This window comes from Bufo bufo, chromosome 2 (genome assembly GCF_905171765.1).
Source record: "Bufo bufo chromosome 2, aBufBuf1.1, whole genome shotgun sequence".
NCBI lineage: Eukaryota > Metazoa > Chordata > Amphibia > Anura > Bufonidae > Bufo > Bufo bufo.
This window is the reverse complement of record NC_053390.1, coordinates 804,988,087-805,012,026: the sequence shown is the minus strand read 5'-3', so window position 1 is coordinate 805,012,026 and position 23,940 is coordinate 804,988,087. Positions and strand designations below refer to the sequence as shown.

At 42.7% G+C, this 23,940-nt stretch overlaps 1 long non-coding RNA gene across 1 annotated transcript; it reads right to left on the bottom strand.

The window, feature by feature from the left end:
• Positions 1 to 1,960: 1,960 nt before the first annotated feature.
• LOC120990477 lies at positions 1,961 to 18,485 on the bottom strand. The gene is made up of 4 exons (XR_005776423.1): positions 18,474 to 18,485; positions 16,466 to 16,794; positions 4,156 to 4,158; positions 1,961 to 1,971 (listed from the first exon to the last, which is right to left on the bottom strand). It is a non-coding gene; the product is annotated as an uncharacterized LOC120990477 (long non-coding RNA).
• Positions 18,486 to 23,940: the final 5,455 nt, after the last annotated feature.

The window sequence follows — 23,940 nt, the reverse complement described above, 5'->3', positions numbered from 1 at the left end:
TCTCACTGCGCATATTATATGAAAACAAATACCGTACTCCGTACACATTCACATTTTCATATACTTATTTTCACAAACAGCTCATAACCTCGCCCTCATACATAAAAACTGAATTGCACACACAGCTCTGCTAAAATTCTCAGTCTTCTAACATTTTTAACTCCACTACAACTCAGAGCCACACCCATTCACATTCCACTGAATCCTGTATCTTTCAACCCAGTCACACAATTTCTTTGTTTCATTCCAAAACTTGCAGCTTTCCTGGAAACAGATATCCACACCACACCCAGAATTGCTAATGGTCTGTCACTGTTTGTGCTGCTTTTTCCAATATCTTCAGGTCTTCACTCTGTGATTAATCAACTCTTATAAGAAGACAATATTCATGTTATAATCATACAGTAATTTTGTTAAAACCCAAATCTTATGTCATGTGGTCTTAGTTTAGTGTTGCACACAGTCACTTACTCTATATAATTCCCCTTCCCCCCCCCCCATTTCCTTTGCCTTGCGTCTCTTATCTCAAGAATGTTTTTGTTTAAGGCAGGAGAAGTAAATCTGTCCATCACAGAACGTTCAACTTAAATTTACCTCAAACTTTAACTTATGTCTAAATAAGGACTTAGAATGGGTGCAACCATAGATTGATGGGATTGGACACTTCCAATTGGCATCATAGCACTTTCTTAACTAGTGGATTTGCAAACATCATTGGATCTAATCCAATGCTGGAGCCCTGTCTGTAAGATCTATAGATAACATACATTAGTATCTTCAGTCTGCAGATGCGTTACCAATTACCAGCCCCCCCCCCCATATGGAGGGGGATGATTCCTCAGGTGGGTGTTAGTAAGAGCACATTCCAGAGAGAACAGGAAAAGTTATTGTGGAACTGAAGTAAAATAATTACTTTTGAATGTTACAGCAGATGTGGTGGGGGGAAGGGATGCCACATGGCAACTTTGTTCTCTGTAGGATTCAAAAACCTCCATCTTGTAATAAGAAATGCTACTCATTTCTCCAACGTTCAATTTCTCTCAGTTACTTCCATGGACACTTAATAAACTAACTCGGTATGCACCAGCCTATTATCCTTCAACCAACTTCTCTTTTCCTTCAATACACTTATCCATTAACTGACCATCTTTTACTGCTGTAATCTCTAATTCTAGGGCTTTGGATCATCCCTATTTAAGCACACACATTAGGGCAACAAAACTTAACCAGTTCATTTCTGAACATTTAACACAAGCCCTTTCTGATTGCAGACACTGAAGCACTTTCTTTCTTGCTTAGTGCCATCAATTAACTTCTGACACTGCTCTGTTTTCTCACTCACTAGAGCCCCCCCCCCCCTCCCTCCTTCACCATCACAGGAGTTCTGATGTACAGTCTGTAAGCTCTAACTTCACAGATTTTCATCCCTGTTGCCAGCCGGGCATAACATTCTGTTTCACATTTTAACTGTCAATTCTCACATCCTGCCAAATTGTCTACCCATGGGTTAACTAGGAAGTAATTTGTGGGACTAGACCATGCAACATAAAGTTTACATGTTGGCAGTGATGGAAACAGAATGATTTCACAGTGGGATGTGACCGTACACTTACCACCTGGGTCAACATCTCACACAGACAGATAATCTTATCACTTCTAAAATACTTATACTATATATACAGTACAGACCAAAAGTTTGGACACCTTCTCATTCAAAGAGTTTTCTTTATTTTCATGACTATGAAGGCATCAAAACTATGAATTAACACATGTAGAATTATATACATAACAAACAAGTGTGAAGCAACTGAAAATATGTCAAATTCTAGGTTCTTCAAAGTAGCTACCTTTTGCTTTGATTACGGCTTTGCACACATGGCATTCTCTTGATGAGCTTCAAGAAGTAGTCCCCTAAAATGGTCTTCCAACAGTCTTGAAGGAGTTCCCAGAGATGCTTAGCACTTGTTGGCCCTTTTGCCTTCACTCTGCAGTCCAGCTCACCACAAACCTTCTCGATTGGGTTCAGGTCCAGTGACTGTGGAGGCCAGGTCATCTGGCGCAGCACCCCATCAATCTCCTTCATGGTCAAATAGCCCTTACTTTCAAAGTTTTCCCAATTTTTCGACTGACTGACCTTCATTTCTTAAAGTAATGATGGCCACTAGTTTTTCTTTACTTAGCTTTTTTCTTGCCATAATACAAATTCTAACAGTCTATTCAGTAGGACTATCAGCTGTGTATCCACCTGACTTATCCTCAACGCAACTGATGGTCCCAACCCAATTTATAAGGCAAGAAATCCCACTTATTAAACCTGACAGGGCACACCTGTGAAGTGAAAACCATTTCAGGGGACTACCTCTTGAAGCTCATCAAGAGAATGCCAAGAGTGTGCAAAGCAGTAATCAAAGCAAAAGGTGGCTACTTTGAAGAACCTAGAATATGACATATTTTCTGTTTCACACTTGTTATGTATATAATTCCACATGTGTTAATTCATAGTTTTGATGCCTTCAGTGTGACTCTACAATTTTCATAGTCATGAAAATAAAGAAAACTCTTTGAATGAGAAGGTGTCCAAACTTTTGGTCTGTACCATAAGCGTTAATCAAAGCTTGTAATCTTCTGTTCCCTGAACGGGATTTCTTCATAGTGCACTTTATTTTTATCTAGTGATATGGACTCCCTGAGTCTCTTAAAATAATCTTAGCTCCCTGAGCTATTGCCTGTGTCCCCTGGACACAACCCACCGAAGTCTTAAGTAAATGGTTCAACTTACTTGGGTCGAGACGTGGTCAGTGCCCAAGGGAGGACAAGAATTGATGTCTTTCACAGCAGACCCGAGGATGACCCTCTTGATCCCAGAACTGAGCCCCCAAAGCTGTAAGGCAATCTGAACTCTTTGCCTAATGTGTCCCTGACACAAGACTTTTGGCGGTAAGCTTGAATTAAGTCTTATTCTGGTACCAGGAGAATGAATCAGGGTGAACACTAAAACATGTGTTTTGTTCCAATCCATTCTGGTTTATTCAGTCAGCAAACAGTTATAATAGAGGGGGTTGAACTTCCTTTACATCCAATCATATGTTAGCATTTGTTTTAACCTATAGTATGATTACACATGAGCTCTGGATTAACATAATAGATGACTCATAGTAACAGCATTTGACCACTCTGGTATAGACACATATGTTAGTATGCATTTGAGCCAAGATGACCCTATAAGGTAAGACTGTTCAAACTACAAACTAAGGAATGTATGGGTATCTTGAAACCGCACAGGAAGTTTCTCACATTTCAAAAGGGGGGAAGGGGGATCTTGGAACAGTGCACTGGCCAAATGTAATCTTAATACATGTTGCTGAAACAGACAAAATGGAGTTACTTATACCCCATCAGTCAGTAACCTTCTGCCTTTCAGCTTTCTACTTTGCTGGTTAAGGTTATAGCACTGCTCTGTACTTTGCAAGCTGCAGGATAAGTTTAGGAGGAAACTTCTTCGCCTGGGGGCAAGCTAGGAACCTGCGCTATCTAGCTGCATGTTAGAAGCTGCTCTTCAGCTAAGCACCTGTCTATAGTACTCTCTCTCCTGTCCTGTGTGTGTGTGTATATAATATATATATTAGGGGGTTCCCTAGCTCCCTCTACAGCTTGGGAGGAGAAACTGCCGGCCTGGTACACAGGAATTAACATGGCATTACACATTACAATGCAATACAAAATACCATGACCATGTTCCACAGGAGGTGGAGGACAACATGACCCTTGAGTAGTGCCCATCTTTACATAGTGGGACACTACAGTCAGACCCCTTAGGATAGGGGTGGGGATATGGTTTATTAGTGAAGAATACTCCCCTGTTTTTCCTAAAATACTCTGTAGGTCTGACCATGTACATCCATACGTTTGATGTACCTGTGACAGTTTCCTGAAAAAGGGCATGGGATGGGTTTCAGGATCTGGCAGCAGGTTCACTATGGTGAATAACTGCTGCGGGGTAGAGGACACATATTTTGGAGGCCCTTGTTGTCATGACCACCCCTGTGTAAATCAGACTTCTGACTGCCAGGACGCCCCAGCGTGGAGAAAAGCCCAACCGAGGGTGGACCGCGACAGGGGGGAGATTCAGAATTACCCAAACAGTCAATCCTGCACCCCCTTATTTTCTGCTGCCACCACATTCGTGAGTGAACGACTCTATAATTGTAGGGATAGGGGTTTGGACCACTCACAGATCAGCCCCACTATCACGCTACAAGCTAACCTAATCGAGTCATAAAACAGTTATGTCTCTAATATCAGTCTACTATACAACAGGTAGGTCTCTTCAGGGCGTACGAGTACTTTGTTGCAGTGGGGCTTAGAGCAATAAGAGACAATTTCAAAGATATGAAAATATCTTTTACTATAAGTAACACAGAAGTGAAACAAACAATGCATACAAAAATTTACAGAAAAATATTACAATAGTAAGCTGGAATCATGTGGAAAATAAACAGGGATAAAAAGAAATACTATCTTGGATTTTGCCTATGCAAAATCTAGGCGCAAACTTACGTTCCAACGGACAGCCTATCGGCGATGTGACCACAGAGCAAAAAGCTCCCCTCTCCCCTTGCGCACTGACCTTTATGCCCCATTCTGTTGGAGGGTAAGGGGGGTTGGCCCAGCCAATCGCTGGCCAAGGGCTGCACGGTGGGTGTTCCTGAAGGAGGGTTTTGGGAGGGCTTGTTCGCCCCTCCCTGCTGCCGGCCAGGCCACTTTTCCTTAATTTTACAAAAGAGGCCCATAACTTTGCCGGCGTAATAAATATGAAAAACCGGGCACTTGTGCGGGGTCCCCCATGAATTTATGGACGATTCTATGGGTGACACCCCACCTCTCTCCCCTCCAGGTGACTAGTAACCCATTTCCCAGTCTGGGAAGACCCCAGAGCTGCCAAGTTTGGACTCTCCTGGTTCCTCTGGGTGAGAGGTGCACTTTGAGGGTACCTACATTTTTGGGTCATAACTCCATATAGCCCCAATATGCTTTTTGGGGTTCTCAGAGCACGGTTCACATGTCTCTCCTATGCGCTCCCCCCTCCCAGCTATCTCTGCTTCTGATGTGTAAATTTAGCAGGCTGCAAGGAAGGGCCAACTAGCATGTGTTTAGCTATTATGGTTTCAAAGGTGGGCAGGAGACGCATGGGCTGGGGTCTGTCCTTAGAAGCTTTCCAAGGTGTGAGGTGATCTCAGCAGGGGGTGATCTAGAGTCTGTGGTCTCCAAAGGGCTACAGGAACGACCATATATGGACGTCCTGTTTCCAGATTAGATGTGGTTAATTTTTCTAAACTGACAGTCTTTTTTTTTTTTTTTATAAGATCCGGACAGGGACGTGACATCGCGTCACACTTGTGGTCGGGTAAGAGCTAGGACATCCTTTACAACTTCAAAATTGCCCCTTTCTAAAGCTTGCATATTCCTTTGTAATTCATGAAATTGTTCCTGGAGCAGAGTTTGTCTTGGCAGGCTCAAGTGTTGGGTGCCGGAGCCACTATAGTCTATTGGGGTGGTCGTTTATGAGTCTGTCTGAGTCTACAGGGCTAACACTGTCCAGATTCTCTTGTTCAGGTGCTTCTGACTGTCTCACCTATCATGATCGAGGCACGAGATGGATTGCTAGGGGCCATAAACGTGCCGTCTGGATTTATCATGGGATATAACGGAGCCACTGGTGAGACTACAGGGGCGACGGGAGCGTCAGGGCTGATGGCGATTAATGGTCCAGCCGTGGGCGTTGGCTGGGAATAAGATGGTGCCGTAGCAGGGACTGGGAGGACATGCTTTGGGCTTACAGGGGTGTGACTGTGGGCATGGAGCACCACAGGCAAAACGCGTCTCTTGGGAGGTGGCATTTTGCTGACAACATACATAACTAACTAAGGAAATTGGACCCTTTGCTATGGTATCCCTGATACCGGACTTCGGTGGTCAGCTTGGGTTAAGTCTTATCTGGTGCCAGGAGAATGAACTTGTCAGATACAACACAAACACATGTCTGTTCAAATTGACTCTAATTTTATTGTCCTTCAGTTCAGCCTTTTATAAGGCAGAGTATAATTTACATAGTAACAGCATTAACCAATCATATGTAGACACATATATAGGCTGGTAAACATTAAGCCGGAATGACCTTGTCTAGAAATTAGGAATTTCAAGAAACTGTTCAAGGACAGAGAAACTCAAATTCCAGTGGGGGAACTTGAAACGGTGCATGAACAAGATGCTATCACAATACATATTGTTAGAACAGACAAAATGGAGTCACATATATCCCTTCAATCCCCTCTTAGAACCTTCTATATCTTATACTATATGGTTCTTTCTCTTTTCTTCCTTAGTTTGTTTGTATCCCTTTAGATCAGGGGTGCACAACGTTTCCTGGTTGGGGGCCACATTGCCAGACTGAACCAATGACGAGGGCCGAAATTAAAATTTAAAGGTGTATTAACAACTGAAATATTGTACTTATGGCATATTGAACACACATTATATACCATTAATGTCTAGTTACACTTCCAGGACTCCCATCTAATGGGAGAAATACATGAAAAATACATCTGAGCAGCCACAAGACATAGGCATACATGTCTGTTACTAGATGGTTGGGGGCCGCACAGAATGGTATCAAGGGCCGCATGTGGCCCCCGGGCCGCAGGTTGTGCACCCCTGCTTTAGATATTCCATATACCCTTCAAGAGTATAATCCTCAGGCTTTGCTGAAGTTTTATTTGCCTCTTCCATCTCTACCGGGGTATAGAGGAACGTTGGGTGTACCCCCCTTCCAGCCATTTTTTGACATATGGCAAGGAGGGAGGGCACACACTGTAGACAACAGCAGAGACACACTATTGCAGCGACCACGGCGAGTGTCACTCCTAAGACATATCTTATTTGACCAAAGTCAGGTATCCAGCCAAAAAGCCAGTCCCACCAACCTTGGTCATTGTCTTGTTTTATATGTTTAATCATTTCTTCTAGTTGGCCTATTTATCTTTTATTCCATGGGAGTGATCTGATTGAAACAACCCATCCCTGCAAATGCTGAACACCCTATACCATGTTTAAGCAATAGATAATCAATAGTTGCCTTATTCTGCAAGATAGCCTTTTTATGATTGTATATCCAGTAGTATGTCTTGCAGAATTGCACTAGTGACATTTATCTGTTTTACCATAAAACAGGCAAGTTTTGATATTGTCCTGTGGTTCTATATGGCCAACCCCGGTACCCCCACCATGGATACCCCTAAACTTACGTATTCTGATCTAGAGAGGAGATTCATAGTCCCAATTTTTCTGGTAGCTGTAGAGAAGTGTCTCGCATGTGTTGCGTCCGTATTGCCGGGACAAGTGGTATCATTGTTAACATCAACCTGGCTATTGTGCAGGGTCCCTCTGTAATATTGGCTGGTATGTACGTGTAACTAGTATTTCCACAGGCCAATACCCATCCTGTTGGTAAAGGTACATGTTTGTCTAGGGATGGTACTGTTTTTGTAATATTACATTGCATATTCTTTCCTGATACTATCTTTTTACAGCTATTTATATTTCTGTTGCAAATATTTGGCTTAGTCTTGTTCTGCAATTTTGCTTGTATGCAGGGAAGCAATAGTCTCTCATCGCAGGTGAAGTTGTAACATATTTCTGCTACTCTGACAAGACCTGTAATTATTCTTATGCTACTTTGAAGATTCTTATATGTATAACGAGCATAATAAGGATTTACATTTCCATATTTAACATTTTTGTATATCAGTGTCATTCCATTGGGAACGAAGGAGTCCTGTCCATACAGTCACTGGGGTGGGGACTGCTACCAGACAGGTCTCCAAAATGTCAGATGCGGATAAAGTGGTTCGGAGACAAATCTGTTAAGTTCAGAGTTTTGGCCAGGTACAGCCATAAGTTCTCCTTCGTCTTCCATAGATTGTCTCCCTCCCCCCCCCCCCCCCCCCCCCCCTTCCTCCCCTGCATTCAGTTTTCAGGTGTCTGCCTGTCCCACAGCTGTGGGAGGGCAAATAGAAGACATAGAATCGCAATTATCAAGACATTGCATCTCGGCCATCTCAAGGAATCTCCCAACTGCATCATCCCGCTGGGGGTCAAGGCTTTCTGCCTCCATTAGTACCTCTCTTTTCTTTACCAGCTTGATCCATGTGGGTGACTGTTCAGTGAGGACTGCTGTTCTAGTGATCGCGTCTACCTCGGTGGGTGGTCCGTAGGTGAAGCTTCCTGGTTCCTTTCCCTTTAAGATCATGACCATCACCTGGTCGCTTACCCGGAATGGGTGGGTTGGTTCCTGTGAAAGAAGACTTACAAGCAACTTTTTCTTCAGTTTTACTGAGGACCTTGATCAGATTAGTAACGTACTCATCTCTGATCAGGTCCAAGTCCCCTTCCTGCACTACCAGGGGGCGTTTTGCCCATGGTGTGGGGAAAGGTCTACCCATTAGGATTTCGAATGGTGACATCCCTAACTTCTTAGGCGTCTTTCTTATTTCTGCAAGTATTATGGGTAGGATTTGTTTCAATTTTTTCAAATGTACCAGCAGTGGCCTTCCTGAGTTTGTCTTTAACTGTCCTGTTCATTCTTTCCACAATGCCTGAGCTTTGTGGGTGGTATGGAATATGACATTTCCATTCCACCTGTAACAGTCTGGCTATCAAGTTTTGAGGTGAATGCTGGCCCCTGGTCTGACTCCATAACCAGAGGACAGCCCCACCTTGAGATTATTTGCTGAGTCAGAATTTTGGCTGTAGTTTTAGTATCTTCTGCCTTTGTAGGGAAGACTTCTGGCCACCTTGAGAACATGTCCACTATCACTAATGCATACTCTTGTTTACCTTTTGTTTTAGGTATATGCGTGTAATCCACCTGCAAGTGGGTGAATGGTGTAGTGGGGTAGTCAAGGTGTTAGTGAGGTATTTTCAGTGGGTTGTTAGGGTTGTTTCTCAAGCACGTAATACATCTGTGTATGTAGTCTGACTAGCTGTTTATCAGTGATGTAAAAATTTTAGCTCTAACATGTGGGTGGTTTGTATGCTGTTGTGTCCTACCCCGTGAAAGTGTGCAATGAAGATGGACGCACTATGCAGAGGTATGCATGGCTTCCCCTCTTTGCAGACCAATCCAGACTGTGGATTTTTCAGCAAAATTGGATAGCACCAATCCTTTTCCTCTGTTTCAGTGGCATACCTTTGTAGGTCTGTTAGCATGTGTGTCAAATTAGGTGAGGGTGGGTGTTGGACTGCCATTTCCCAATTGTCATGATTCGTTCTGTTTGGTTTTCTCTTGGCTGTGTCTTTAGCTACACTATTTGCAAGTGCATTTCCTCTTGAAATTCTGTCTTTTCTATTTGTGTGTGCCCTGCAATGTACTCTAGCTAGATCTATAGGCAGTCTGATTGCGGCCAAGAGGTCCGTGACTAGCTGTGCATGTGAGATTCTCTTGCCATCTGCTGCAGTGAATCCTCTCCTCTTCCAAATCATTCCATGATCCCATACTACACCATGAGCATATCTGCTGTCTGTGTAAATGGTGACCGGTTTATTGGTGTGTAGTATGCAAGCCCTTGTGAGTGCAATGAGTTCAGCTGCCTGTGCAGACTGGATGGGAATTGGGCTTGTTTCCAGGACTGTCTGGCAGCATGACAATAGCATATGCTGCACAGAATATGGTGTCAGTGGGATGAGAACATGATCCATCAACAAAGACTTCTGGTGCGTCAAGTATGGGAACAGTTGATAAATCGGCCCTGGGTGACGGCTCGTGATTAAGCACCTGTAGGCAATCATGTGTGTCAGGAAGGACATATTCTGTTCCTTTTAATCCTAGCAATGCATTCAAGACAGGTGCTGGTCCTGCGATGTTGGATGCATATTTAATCTGGAGGGAAGGGTTACTGAGCAACAGGATCTCATATCCAGATAATCTTTGCGCTGACATGTGTTGTGTATGTACACCTCTGAGCAAGCTTACAACATCATGTGTAGTGTGCAAAAAGGTTAGATGTCCCAGGGTTAAAGTGGTTGCTAATTCTACCATCATTGCACAGGCTGCAGGGGAACGCAGACATGCCGGCATCCCCTGAACAGAGGTGGGCATAACCTTTGAGAAAAATGCACAAGGACGCAACTTGCCTCCGTGTTCTTGTGTCAGTACCCCCGCCATGGTTTTACAATTTTGGCGTGGAAGGGCATATTAGTCGGGGAGGCCCAGCCCTGGACTCGACATGAGTGAACATTTCAGATAATCAAATGCATTGTACATTTCAGAAGACCATTTAATCAGATCTGGATTTTCTTCCAGAGTGGCTCGCCTCAAAACATTGTCATAGGAGCAATCAGGAATCTATTGTCTACAGTAGTTTATCATACCAAGGAAAGATAATGTAACGGACCGTTTCAGCAGACAAAGGGGTTAAAATCCGTTTAGGCGATATGCCCCTTTTCTGAGACAGGCACAGCTACTGCAGGACACTAACCTCCCGAACTGGATACAAAGTAGCACTCCAAACTGGAACCTCACGAATAGCTGCTAGCAGACGAACAGGAATCAGCTTACACTCCTGGCAATCAGTCTCTAACAGCATACACCGGATCCCCCCCAATAACGAGACAAGGCTCCGTGTTGAGGGTCAAGCAGTGGTCTGAGGTCCTGGCACACCCAGCCTATTTTTATTACAGTTGTTGCAATTACAGGTCCGCCCACAGGGAGGTATAAAACAACCAAGCCCATTTGGTGTACACGCCCCTAGGGGACCAGAATGAAGACTGTGACATAGGACAGATATGCAGCACTGTAGGATACACAGACAATACATCCCCACAATGCATCATGGTTTCCTCCTCTCTGCCCTGGAGACACCCGAGGCGTAATCCAATTATCTCTCAAGACAAAGAGAAATCACCAATACACATGTGGATATAACAGGACAGACATCACCGTTTAAACACACAATGGGACAATGGCACAATAGAAACACACCCAGCATATTCCTCCCAAGCTGACAAGTTACACTTATTATAAATTGTTACAACTTTGAGTTTACATTGGCCATACATATAACTTACATCAATTTAAACAGTATAACTTGGGGACAAACCTATCCAAAATTCACTTGAATAGGTTCAGGGGTTTAAAAGTTAGTATGGGCCATAATCCTGAGGCAAGAGGCTTTTAAACAGGCCTCTCCAAAACCCAGTGGCGAGGTTGGTTTCGCCACAGATAACATTTCTTTCTTGGTGTGCGGGGTGAGAAGGCCTGCAATAGACTGGACTCTTTCTGTGCTAATTCTCCTTTCACCGTTTGTGAGGACAAAGCTCAAGTATTCAACCTGAATTTTACACCATTGCATTATCATGAGTGCCACTTTGTGACCACATCCTGACAACCATTGTAACAGTGATGAACAATCCTGAATGCTGGCCTCCGCTGACATGCTACACAGTAACAAATCATCGACCTATTGCAGCAGCACAGAACCTTGGGTTGGGGGGGGGGGGGGGTACCATGGTTTTAACGTGGCTTGAAGGACTATGCTGTACACTAGAGGTGAATCTGCATATCCCTGGGGCATTCTGCACCAGGTCAGTTTACATCCGTCAAAGCAAAAAGTAGTCTGGTTGCCTTATAAACTTGGATAGAGAAGAAAGCAGTATTCAGATCTATCACACTGACATGGACAGCGTCTGCAGAAAGAAGTGAGGTGACATCTGGGACAATTGGAGCAATGGGCACAATGATATTATTTATTGCCCTTAAATCCTGTACAAAGCGGGTAGTACCATCTGCCTTTGTCACTGGATTCGCGGGCGTGCTGTACAGTGAAATCACCACTTCCAGGATTCCCTTTTGTAGGAATTCTTCTATCATTGGCCTAAGTCCGTCAAGTTTCTCTTTTGACAGCGGGTATTGTTTCTGATATACAGGTGTACTGCCTTCTTTGGTTGCTTTATTTGGTGTGCAGTCAATGAATCCTGTGTCATAGTCCCCCTTTGCCCATAATGATGCGTATATATCCTCTAATTCTGAGTGATCTTGTTAGTTTGTAAGGATTAAAGGCACAGGGGTTACTATGGGCAGAGCGTCAGTGTACACTGATGCCATTATTTTCGACTGTGATTTGCAACTCCAACTTAATGAACAAGTCTCTTCCCAGAAGGCTCACAGGACATTCAGGTATGATGCTAAAAGCCTGATCTGTAATGTATTCCCTATCAATGGTTTCTACTGGTAAGGAAACTGTTCTGTATGTTCTTGTCAATACCCCATTTATTCCCATAGAGGGCTCAGACTTTCTTAAAGGTCCTTTGTACAGGGTGGGCCATTTATATGGATACACCTTAATAAAATGGGAATGGTTGGTGATATTAACTTCCTGTTTGTGACACATTAGTATATGTGAGGGGGGGAAACTTTTCAAGATGGGTGGTGACCATGACGGCCATTTTGAATCCAACTTTTGCTTTTTCAATAGAAAGAGGGTCATTTGACACATCAAACTTATTGGGAATTTCACAAGAAAAACAATGGTGTGCTTGGTTTTAACGTAGTTTCAGGTGCTGCACATCTCGTATCATCTGAAGGCAATCGTCTATGCTGTGAAGATACGAGATGTGCAGCACCTGAAACTACGGATACTGGAAGCCTGTGCTAGCATTTCTCCTGTGATGTTGCTATCAGTGTGTGAAGAGTGGGAGAAAAGGGTTGCATTGACAATCCAACACAATGGGCAGCACATTGAACACATTTTATAAGTGGTCAGAAACTTGTAAATAACTCATGAAAGAATAAAGTTGCGTTAAAACCAAGCACAGCATTGTTTTTCTTGTGAAATTCCCAATAAGTTTGTCACATGACCCTCTTCCTATTGAAAAAAACAAAAGTTGGATTCAAAATGGCCGTCATGGTCACCACCCATCTTGAAAAGTTTCCCCCTCACATAAACTAATGTGCCACAAACAGGAAGTTAATATCACCAACCATTCCCATTTTATTAAGGTGTATCCGTATAAATGGCCCACCCTGTACATTGAACTGTTCAACACACTAGAAGTAGCTCCACTGTCTACCATGAATACCACTCTCCTTCCTTCTACTCTAAGTAGAATTACTGGTGTGTCCTTCCAATGTGTTGTGACCTGTGTGAAAGTTGGGTTTTGTCCCTACGGGCATCCTCAGTATGATTGTTGCTGGTGCCAATCTAGTGGGAATCTGGGCTGACCCTGTGAACCTCGTCTTTGGCTTGTCTGACTTGTTTGTTTTGTAACTGAGTGTTGCGTCTGTGTGTTGTAGTCTTGACCGCTCCCATCCCTTCTTGGTGTGCGGCATTGCCGTGCCCAATGTCCTTTTCCACAGTTATAGCAACAATTATTCAGTATTTGTGAGTCCTGTCTTCCATTGTAGGGCCTGCTGTTATTTCCACATCTTCTTCCTCCCCTGCCTCTGCCACTATATGCGTGTGTGGGATGTTTTCCTTATCTCAAAGAAACCTGCAGATTCCTTTTCAAAGATGTTTTTCGAAATAGTCGGTCCTATCTGAGGTCCAAGAGGACACATTTTGTTTCACAGTTAAGATCAATTTGTCTGACAAATTGTTCACAAATGTGGAGATAATCAAACTGTCATTGCCAAGCACAGGTAGCCCTGCCTCAGTCTTCCAACAGTCCATAAATCTTTTCCAGAATTCAGTGACTGTCTCAGCAGATTTCTGTTTGCAGGCCACTGCTACGGGCAATGAAGATTTTTGTTTGAATACCTCGTTCATGTGGTCCTCTATCTCCCCCCCATATCCTTTTCTGACCATCTTCTGTGTTACATATATAATCTGGAGCCTCAGCATGTTTTGCAATATAAGATATGCATTTGACCTCATCCCAATTCCATGTTGTATGAGTGCCTATTATACCATCCAGGATAAGCCTTAAATCTTCCTGTGTAGTTTCTCCCTTTACAGTCTTTCTTTAGGTATGTAATAGTCCCCAGTGGGGCTATGGAAGGTTTGGGACAATATAAAATAATTTTGTTTAGGTCCTCTATCAGTTTTTTTTTTTTTTTCTTAAGTGGTGTCCTACTGTCAAAGGGAGCAGTTATTTGGACTTCCTCCTTTAATTCATACTCACTTTCTTTTTGTCTTTGCTGCGTGTCTCATAGCCAGTTTTATTAGGTTGTGTGTCAGCAGCCGTGTCATATTCCATCATTCTTTTTGCAAGCTCTGGACCTACTTGCAGTTTAGGTTGGTATTTTTCTCTTGGGTTTAATGGCATAACTGCTGTTACTGCGTCTTCCTCATCTTGGGTCAGAACTGGGTACAGAGGTGCCGTGGGGGTAGAATTATAGTAGGGCGGAGGGGGTTGCCGACTTCTCCTTTGTGCCTACCTCCTGTTCTATTTCATGTAGGGTCCTATCATTTTTGGGACCTTTTGGAATCTTATTCTTTTTTTTCTATTACCTGCATCATACCAATGGGGTGCTATTTCCAGCCACTGTTCCCCTCCCCTGGACATGTAATCCATGTCCCAGGAAGGATCAGCATCGAAATGCGGCCAGGCTCTTATTACCTAGACATAGTCCTTTGACCATATCCATATGATAAATACTATTACAGTCCCTGGGGAATGGATCTGCAGCATCCATTACCTCAGTCCAGCCTGCTAAATTATCTACCCATGGGTTGATCAGGTAATAATTTGTTAGACTAACACGAGCTACATAAATTTTGCAAGTTTCCCCTGGTTCTGGTTTAGGGTATTCAGTTTTAGACCCTTGTCCTCCCATGTTGGTATTCTCTGTTCAAAGAATAAGCGAGACAATCGATGTCAGGACTGGCTGGACTGAACCATAAAGGCTCCGACAAATCCTGTCAACTGATCAACGGATTTGTATCTTAATGTCTCTCTATATCCTCTGAACCCCTATCGCCTATTGCTGCTTTGAACCGCCACTTGCGTTCACTGTCTCCAGGTCAAAGGATTTCTCCTAGCCGAAGGAGTGGGGTGTCTTGCGGTCCTCCAACACAAACAATTTTACACCTTTTAACAGTAGTAAAAACAGATTGATTTAACAGTGGGATGTGACTGTACACTTACCACTCAGTCAATATCTCACACACAGATAATCTTATCACTTCTAAGACACTTATATATACATATAAGAGTAAATCCAAGCTTGTAACCTTCTGTTCCCTGAGCAGTATCTTTTAGTGCACTTTTATCTATCTGTAGTGATGTGGACTCCCAGAGTCCCTTCTAATCACCTTTGGCTCCCTGAGCCTTGTCTCCTGTGTCCTGGACACAGCGACCTCCCGAAGTCTTAAGTAGATGGTTTAACTTACGTGGGTCGAGACGTGGTCAGTGCCCTCGGATCAGACTGAGGACAAAATCGATGTCTCTCACCGGACCCGAGGATGACCCTCTTGATCCTGGACACGAGCCCCCAGAACTGTAAGTAAATTGGACCCTTTGCTATGGTATCCCTGATACCGGACTTCCGTGGTCAGCTTGGGTTAAGTCTTATCTGGCGCCAGGAGAATGAGCTTGTCAGATACAACACAAACACATGTCTGTTCAAATTGACTCTAATTTTATTGTCCTTCAGTTCAGCCTTTTATAAGGCAGAGAGTATAATTTACATAGTAACAGCATTAACCAATCATATGTAGACACATATAGGCTGGTAAACATTAAGCCGGAATGACCTTGTCTAGAAATTAGGAATTTCAAGAAACTGTTCAAGGACAGAGAAACCCAAATTCCAGTAGGGGAACTTGAAACAGTGCATGAACAAGATGCTATCACAATACACATTGTTAGAACAGACAAAATGGAGTCACATATATCCCTTCACAAACCCACCTACTTCCTTTCTTCTCAGCGCCATTATAGTGTGGTGGCTGACCCAGCCCAACAAGATTACCAAGTTTACAATAATATCTGCCACTAGCTTCATCAAGATTTTGCTCTCCTCCTGTCTGTTTAAATTCCTTGCTACAGTCCAGCCACACTCGGACTGTATCCATTAACTTAATCTTCTAATCTACCTTGACATTTAAAAAGGTAAAAGTTAGAGAAGTCTGAGCGGAGCAGCACACTTCTTTATTGGGGTTTCTTCTGCTCCAACATCTGCAGCCACACGCAGCGACTACACTTTTTTATTTTTATTTTTTTATAATATCTTTATTGGTTTTTAAAATCAACACTGATTTTTATTTTTACAGAAATGTAATTCATTTATATACATATAAAAAAATAACTAAGCCGCCACTTGTGTATAAAGAAAAAAAGAGAGAAAAAAATTACAATTTTCTTTCTCCTAGGAGCACTGTGGTTGAAAGAAAGTTCCGTTCTGCAAATTACAGTTCAACTGACTTGATCCCATTTTTATTTAGAAGCGGCAGATTCTTAAACTATACTGTACATGGCATCTCGCACCCGCTAAGTGCGCTTCTGGTATAGTGAGATGTGTTGCTAATGCTACAGATTTTAAGAGCCGTTGACACTAACGTTGTATACACATGATCTAAAGTGATTGTTTCTGTAAAATCTAAAAAAATTCAGTTTTTCCCTGATGTAAGCTGTATCAACCTCCACAAGTGACCACTACTTGAGAAAAAAAAGTGGTGGCACAAGCTTCATGAAAGGCCTAAGTTGTAAAGACTGGATTGCTCTGGAAAAGAGGCTTACACAAATAGATATTTTTCCCAAATGGGGACAAGGTTTGGTAAAGCAGATGAAATATCATCTTTCCTTCCCTGAAAGCTTGTTCACATCTGAGGTGGCTTTGAGATGGATGCACACTGAGATCCCCAGACCTCCACCCTTGAATTTTCACTTTGCAGTGAATATTCTCTCTTCCAGCTGGGAGATATTCAACCACGCTGCACTGAAGCCTGAATGGTCAAACATCTGATTTCTTCAATAGTACATGTATTTGAGACATCATGGCGGGAAATTCCAGATGAAACTGGAATGAGTCCCATGTGTTATTTGAAACCGTAAAACAGCTCCTTTAGACAATACTGGTGTTTGTTATATACAATCTGTATACATGAGAGGATTGTTTTATATATCAGCTAAGTTAATTAGTTTGTTACAGTTTGTAATCACGTATGTCAGGTTCCTTTCATCTTAGTTATTTGGTGTAATCTCTAATAACCCTGTTCAGAGGGTAATGGAGAGGTGCTATCATATTTTCAAGTGATACCTGTCTGTCTTTTTGTAGTGTCAACATCTGGTAGGGTGTGGGATGTGTTTGCGTGCTGTAATTAAAAGCATTCTTGAACAATGCATTTCAAAGGAAACTAGAAAAGCTACAATTTCTGGAAAATTGTGTGGTCTTGCCTCCACCAGTAGTCTACAACTGAAGTGGGCAGAGTAACTGTTGTGTGGCTGGAGTAACTGTGGAAAAGTTAGACTGGGCAGAGTAACTTTATGGAGTGGGCAGAGTAACTGTTTGGAGTGAGTAAGGATAGTAAACATTACACTAACCAATTGATCAAATTTTAAAAGTGCACATGGTAAGCTTGATAGTGAGAAATGCATTTCAACTTTTATTTATATAGGACATTTAATTGCAATGTTGTTGCCCAAAGTGCGTCAGTTACATTAAAACAAACATTAGCAGCCAGTTTGTGTAGGTCGTCTTGAAAATGAGGGAGTGGTGGTAGTTTAGAAATCATGTCCTGATTTTTCAGCTCACACTTTAGCTTTTGTCATCTCCCACTCTAGTTTTGAACAGTCCGCCATTCATCCCTATGGGCCAAATTTCGCCACAAAAACGCAGATATTTTGTGAACCATTCGGCAACATGTTCCACAAAGTAATAGGACACCAATCTGGAACAATCTGCACGTTTCGGTATATTACTGTCTATGTAGTGTAAAAACTGTGGGAGGAGTTAGGGTGGTAAATTTGGCTATAAATAGAATGTGTGAACAGTAAATGGTCTTGCCATGCAAGAACACTAAAAGGGAATTGTCTCTAGACCCTGTGTAATCAATACAAGGGACAGTTCCTGATTCCTAGATCAAAATAGAATATATATATCTCCTATATCAGTGATGGCTAACCTTGGCACTCCAGCTGTTGTAAAACTAACTCCCAAGATGCCCCCCCTTGCTTGGTTGCTCTCAGAACTCTCTAGAAATAAATGGAGTATGCTGGGAGTCGTAGTTTCACCACAGCTGGAGTGCCAAGGTTAGCCATCACTGTCCTATATATAAACTAGTAAAATTATGAAAATCCCCTTTTTAACCCAACTTTTTTTTTTTATACAAAAAAACAGGATCATTTTAATTCTGAGGAGCACTGTGTCCTCCTGGGTACGTTTCCTGTGTTTGCTGGAGGCATGCACGCTCTACACATAGATATGATATTGGGGATGAACTGAGCACAACAGCATAGTGGATATACACACTATTACACACTATTACCCCCACTATGGTCACTACCAGCCTTTGGATAAATACAGTTCCAGGCAACCACCCAAAAATCCAGTCCCACCAATTTTGACTGATATCCTTCTTGATGTCTTTTGCTAGGTTACTCAGGGTTTTGATATGGCCTTCTATTGATTTTGAATGATCGCTCAGATTGAAACAACACATACCTTCAAAAGAATCACATCCCTTATTGTGCTTAAGCAGGAGGTAATCTACTGTATAGTCGGCCTATTTTGTGCCCTGGAGATCCATCAATAGTTCAGACGGAGCACTAGATGTCTGGTTTTAGCCCCTTTACAAGTGCACAGGTGATCTTACTCAGTTGTCTGTGATTTGCTGTTGCAAGACCTGGGACTCCCACTAGGATACGGCCAGGGAGATATATTCAGCCTCAGAGCAAATGTACTGCTGAGTCGGTTACTTGGAAGAGTATATCCCAGGGAACTAGTGGACCGTGAGTGGGCAATCTATTTTTGGGATAGGATCATTGAGAGCCGGGAAAGTGTACACGGTCCCCCTGTTATATTTCCTAGAACACATGTCCAGCTATGGGTCTCACGTCAGTAACCATCCCATAGGGAGCTGGACCTTTTTTTACATAACTGGGTTGTATTATGGTATGGGTACAGGTCATGTTGGTTACCAACTTGCACGGGCGAGGATCTAAACAGGTGGAGTTGTATTCGATGGTATATGTAGGCTGGCCACTTGATTGTATGCACATAGGGATGTGACTTCTATTGCAGGTCATGTCATAGCAGACTTCAGCAGAGGTTACATATCCTGTAACTACCTCTACCATTTTTTCCGTGAGTGAATATGAGGATCTGTCACTACAAGAAGTATATCAATTTGGATGTGGGTATATACATCACTATCCTTCATACTTGAGTCATTCCACACTGCACTAGAATACATTCTTAGGACATTAACTGGGGTGGAAACAGCTAAAGGGCAGGTAGATAACAAATCATATGCATTGTAGTGATCAGTACTGCAAAAATGAGAAAAATTCAGTATATTGGCAGCAATGAATGCTGTCCTTTGTGTCGATAGGCTTGGCTTCAATCAGAGTGGAGACGTGAATGTGTCTCACTTCCTGGGGTGAGTAGGAGTATGTCAAGGGTAGGTTCTAAGGGTGGTGAGCACATATTGCCACAAGCTAAACAGTGGCTGCCAGTGTTGTGCCCTCTACAAAGAGTGCCATTGCTGCACAGATGTGAGGGCTTCCAGGGGTAGGGGTGTACATTGGCATTGTACAAAACATTGATGTTTCCTTCAAAATGACTGAATCCAACTAGAAACCAGTCTGGTTCTGGTCACTCTGGCGTGGGGCTTCCTTCAATCTGGATGTCTGAATCCAAGCAGGGGAGTCGTCTGTTAATACTGCAGTTCTGGTCACTGCCTGGACTGTCACAGGGGGTCCATAGGGTGGGTCCAGTGACTTCAACTTATGGAGGGCTTTCTCCAGGCTTGAATGGGTGGGTCGGTGCACCTATTGGCAAAGGAAATGAGGGCAAGATAGCACCATAGCCACTGTTTAATTTTTCAATCAGTTTTGCCACATTCCTCTTGTATCTGCTGCAAGTCTCCAGGCATAAGTATTAATGGACCTCTTGTCCATGGGGTTGGGAAGGGTCTCACAATCAGTCTCAAATGGAGATAGCTTTGTTCTTGGGTCTGCAGTCATTCTGACTTCAGCAAGAATAGCTGGTAAGTACTGATCCCACTTATGGTAGGTATCCTCAGTTGCTTTTCTTAGTTTGTCCTTCAGTGTGCAATTCATTCTTTCAACGACTCCTGCACTCTGGGGGTGGTATGGTATATGGAACTTCCAACCTATAGCCAACTGTTCAGCTATAGACTAAGTTACCTTTGCTGTAAATGGGGTTACTTTGTCAGAGCTGATTCTGACTGGGACTGATTTCCTTACACAAGATTTTAGCTACAGTTTTTGCATCCTCCTTTATTACCACAAAAGCCCTGGCAACCTGCTGCATCTGTCAACAATTACCAAAATAATTTTACACCCATTTGTTGCTTTTGGCATGTGTGAAAAATCAATTTGCAGTTCCTGAAATGGTCCCTGTGGGGTCAGTAAGTGTTCATGGTGGCCTACTTTCTTCCCCTGAACATTGTTTCTAGCACAGGTGAGACATCTTGAAATCATACTTTCTGTAACTTTCTTTAGATTCTCTACACAAAACCTTTTACTTACCACCTCCATTGTTTTTCTTGAGTCCTTTGTGGCCTAAACCATGTATTTGGAGTAGAAGAATGGAGGCTGCTATTTGGGGAATTCCTACCACTCCTCCCTTTGACCATAGACAGTTGGCATCTTTGGTCAACCCTTGGAGCTCCCAGTAAGCGATGTCTGCTGACATTGCAAATGTTTGGAGTTGGGGCAATGTGATGTTATTTTCAGGTGTGAGCGGTACTAGCGGGGAATTTAAAAAACCCTCAGTAGCGTAATTTTGTGACACGGGAAGCTGCTTTGGCATGCCTGTCTGTTAACCTGTTTCCCTGGGCAACTAGTATTATTGAAGTCGCGTGTGCCTGACACTTAATGACTGCAATGTCCTCTGGGAGTTGAATAGCTATAAGGAGATTTGAAATGAGTTGTGCATGCGCTACTGGTTTGTCTGTCGCTGCTGTGAACCCTCTGCTGCTATATTACCCCCATATGACACACCTAACACACCAAAAAATGCGAATCTAGAGTCTGTGTACAAATTAACTCGCTTGTCAGCCATAATTTCGCAAGCTCTGGTGAGTGCGATTGACTCGGCAGCTTGTGCTGATGAGACAGCGGCTGGCATGGCCTCAAGAACTGTATCGGGCAATTGTACAACCGCATAACCAGCAGGAAACGTGTAATCATCTGGTCGGGTGCAGGAGCCATCTACAAAAACATCCTCTGCATCAGGAAAATGAACACTTTGTAGGGCGGGGGCTGGGAGAAATGTATACCATGAGCTGATTTCGTGATCTGTTTTTGGACCTCAATACATCCTGCAGAATCCTTTGCTGTGGTTTGCTTCATGGTTTGTTGGGGTCCAAGTTGGCCAATTATCAACAATCATTTTTAGAAGTCTTAGCGAATTCTGGCTGTAAATTTGCAACAAATGTCTGTGTACACTAATCTCATATCCACTGCAGTTGCCAAACCTGCCTCCTCTATCCAAATCTGTCTAAATCTCTTTGACAAATCTGACACACTTTCCCCAAGCTTCTGTTTACACGCTGTGGCTATCCCAATATCTTTTCTATCACCGTGCATCTTTGTGCCAATTCTTGATTCCACATTGTCTCTATCTGGACAGAAGTCCTTAAGGGATAATTGGCAGGCGTGATATCTGCACTGGGTATTGCAAGAGTGCCGCATGTTTCAAAGTTAAAACCTCCCTCTGCAGAATCCTGATATCCTGTGACTCCCTCTAGAATTAATCTAGAATCCTCTACAGTAAACCGGCCTTTACACATTCTTTTCAAGTAAGATACAGTGGCAGCGGGGGTTTTCCATGGGTCTGGAGAATTCTTAATATTATTATTTAAAATGGTGGATGGTAATGGCTTCTTTACCATAATATTCCCCATCATTACAAAAGGGAATGCTTCAGATGCTGTGTGTGTGTGTGTGTGTGTGTGTGTCCTGGTTCATAACTCTTACTTTTTGCTGCATGTGGATACGCTGTTCTACTTGGAGAAACCCTGTACTGCAGGTTCTGTAAAATCAGAAGCTTGTGGGACAGTTAACTGTGCGCCTATAATCTGATTCTGTTCATACAGGGTACAATGGTACATAAGGAGGCGAAGCAGGAGTTGGGGACACAATGGGGGCTTTGATTTGCTGTCTTTCATTTGAGCTGCCAAGGTCAGTCCAGAAAGTGTGCAATGATGGCCATGCCTGTCCACAAATTTTCATATACATTTTATCCCAGTGGGGGTCTCCCTTGTACCATGACAAAGCGTCTGCCATTTAAACATAGCCTCTTGTTAATGGTAATGTGAAAATCCTGAAAAAGATCTGAGGGATGTCGGACGTCAACTACGTCAAGCTCACGAGATATGGTAGTCATGGGTTACCAAGGCCTGACATTACACCCTCCTGAAGGAGCGGGTAAGTTCAGTCTTGGTACAGTTATCAGACTCCTCCTGTCCACACAGGCAAAGAAAGGCAACAAGCCGAGAGCCTTTTCACTGTCCCAGTGACGCAGCGTGTTCTCAGCCCGGGAAGACTGCCACCATTTTTTTGTTTGATATAAACCCGGTCCGCTAACGGGATTATATAGGGCAAGAAACCAACCCGCGGTAGTGTATTACTATGCCGAAACAGATGTGGGGATTCGTGATCGAGATACAAGAACAGCACAAGATTAATGTCGGAATATTTATGCTGTCTCCGATTGACAGTCTATTTATGTGAATAAATTAGAATCTGTAATGAAGGAGATTCTAATCTATTATCATAAATACCAAGCAAGCTTGTGATCTGCGTTGAATTGAAGACAAAACCCAGTTACAGACATAATATATATATATATATATATATATATATATATATATATATATATTTATTAATACAATTTTTTGTGCAAAATAATATATAATGTAAAGTTGGTAACAATCAAATACTTATCAATTGAAAATCAATAACAGTAGATTAATAATGATCAAAATGTGTTATTAGGAAAACTCGATAATTTCACCAAATATATTCTAATTATCTTAATAACTTAAACATAGAATGTGTCGGCAGATAAGAACCATTTGGCCCATCTAGTCTGCCCAATATACTGAGTACTATGGATAGCCCCTGGCCCTCTTATATGAAGGATGGCCTTATGCCTATCCCATGCATGCTTAAACTCCTCCACTGTATTTGCAGCTACCACTTCTGCAGGAAGGATATTCCATGCATCCACTACTCTCTCAGTAAAGTAATACTTCCTGATATTACTTTTAAACCTTTGCCCCTCTAATTTAAAACTATGTCCTCTTGTAACCGTTTTTCTTCTTTTAAAATATATTTTCTCCTCTTTTACCTTGTTGATTCCCTTTATGTATTTAAAAGTTTCTGTCATATCCCCTCTGTCTCATCTTTCTTCCAAGCTATACATGTTAAGGTCCTTTAATCTTTCCTGGTAAGTTTTATCCTGCAATCCAGGGCTTGACAAATTTCCTTGGAATCTAGGAGCCAGCTAAAGAAGTTAGGAGACAGGCGGAGACGCGTCATAAAATCTATATCGCGATATATTGTTTTCTATATGGGGGGGGGGTTTAACTTTTTTATTTTTTTACTTTTTATTTAATCACTATTGGCCTCCTTAAGGGCTAGAACCCTTGTCATATTCACCCTAATAGAGCTCTATTAGGGTGAATAGGACTTTACACTCTCCCTGCTGCCCTGTGCTTTGTGCACACAACAGCAAGGAGCTGACCATGGCAGCCA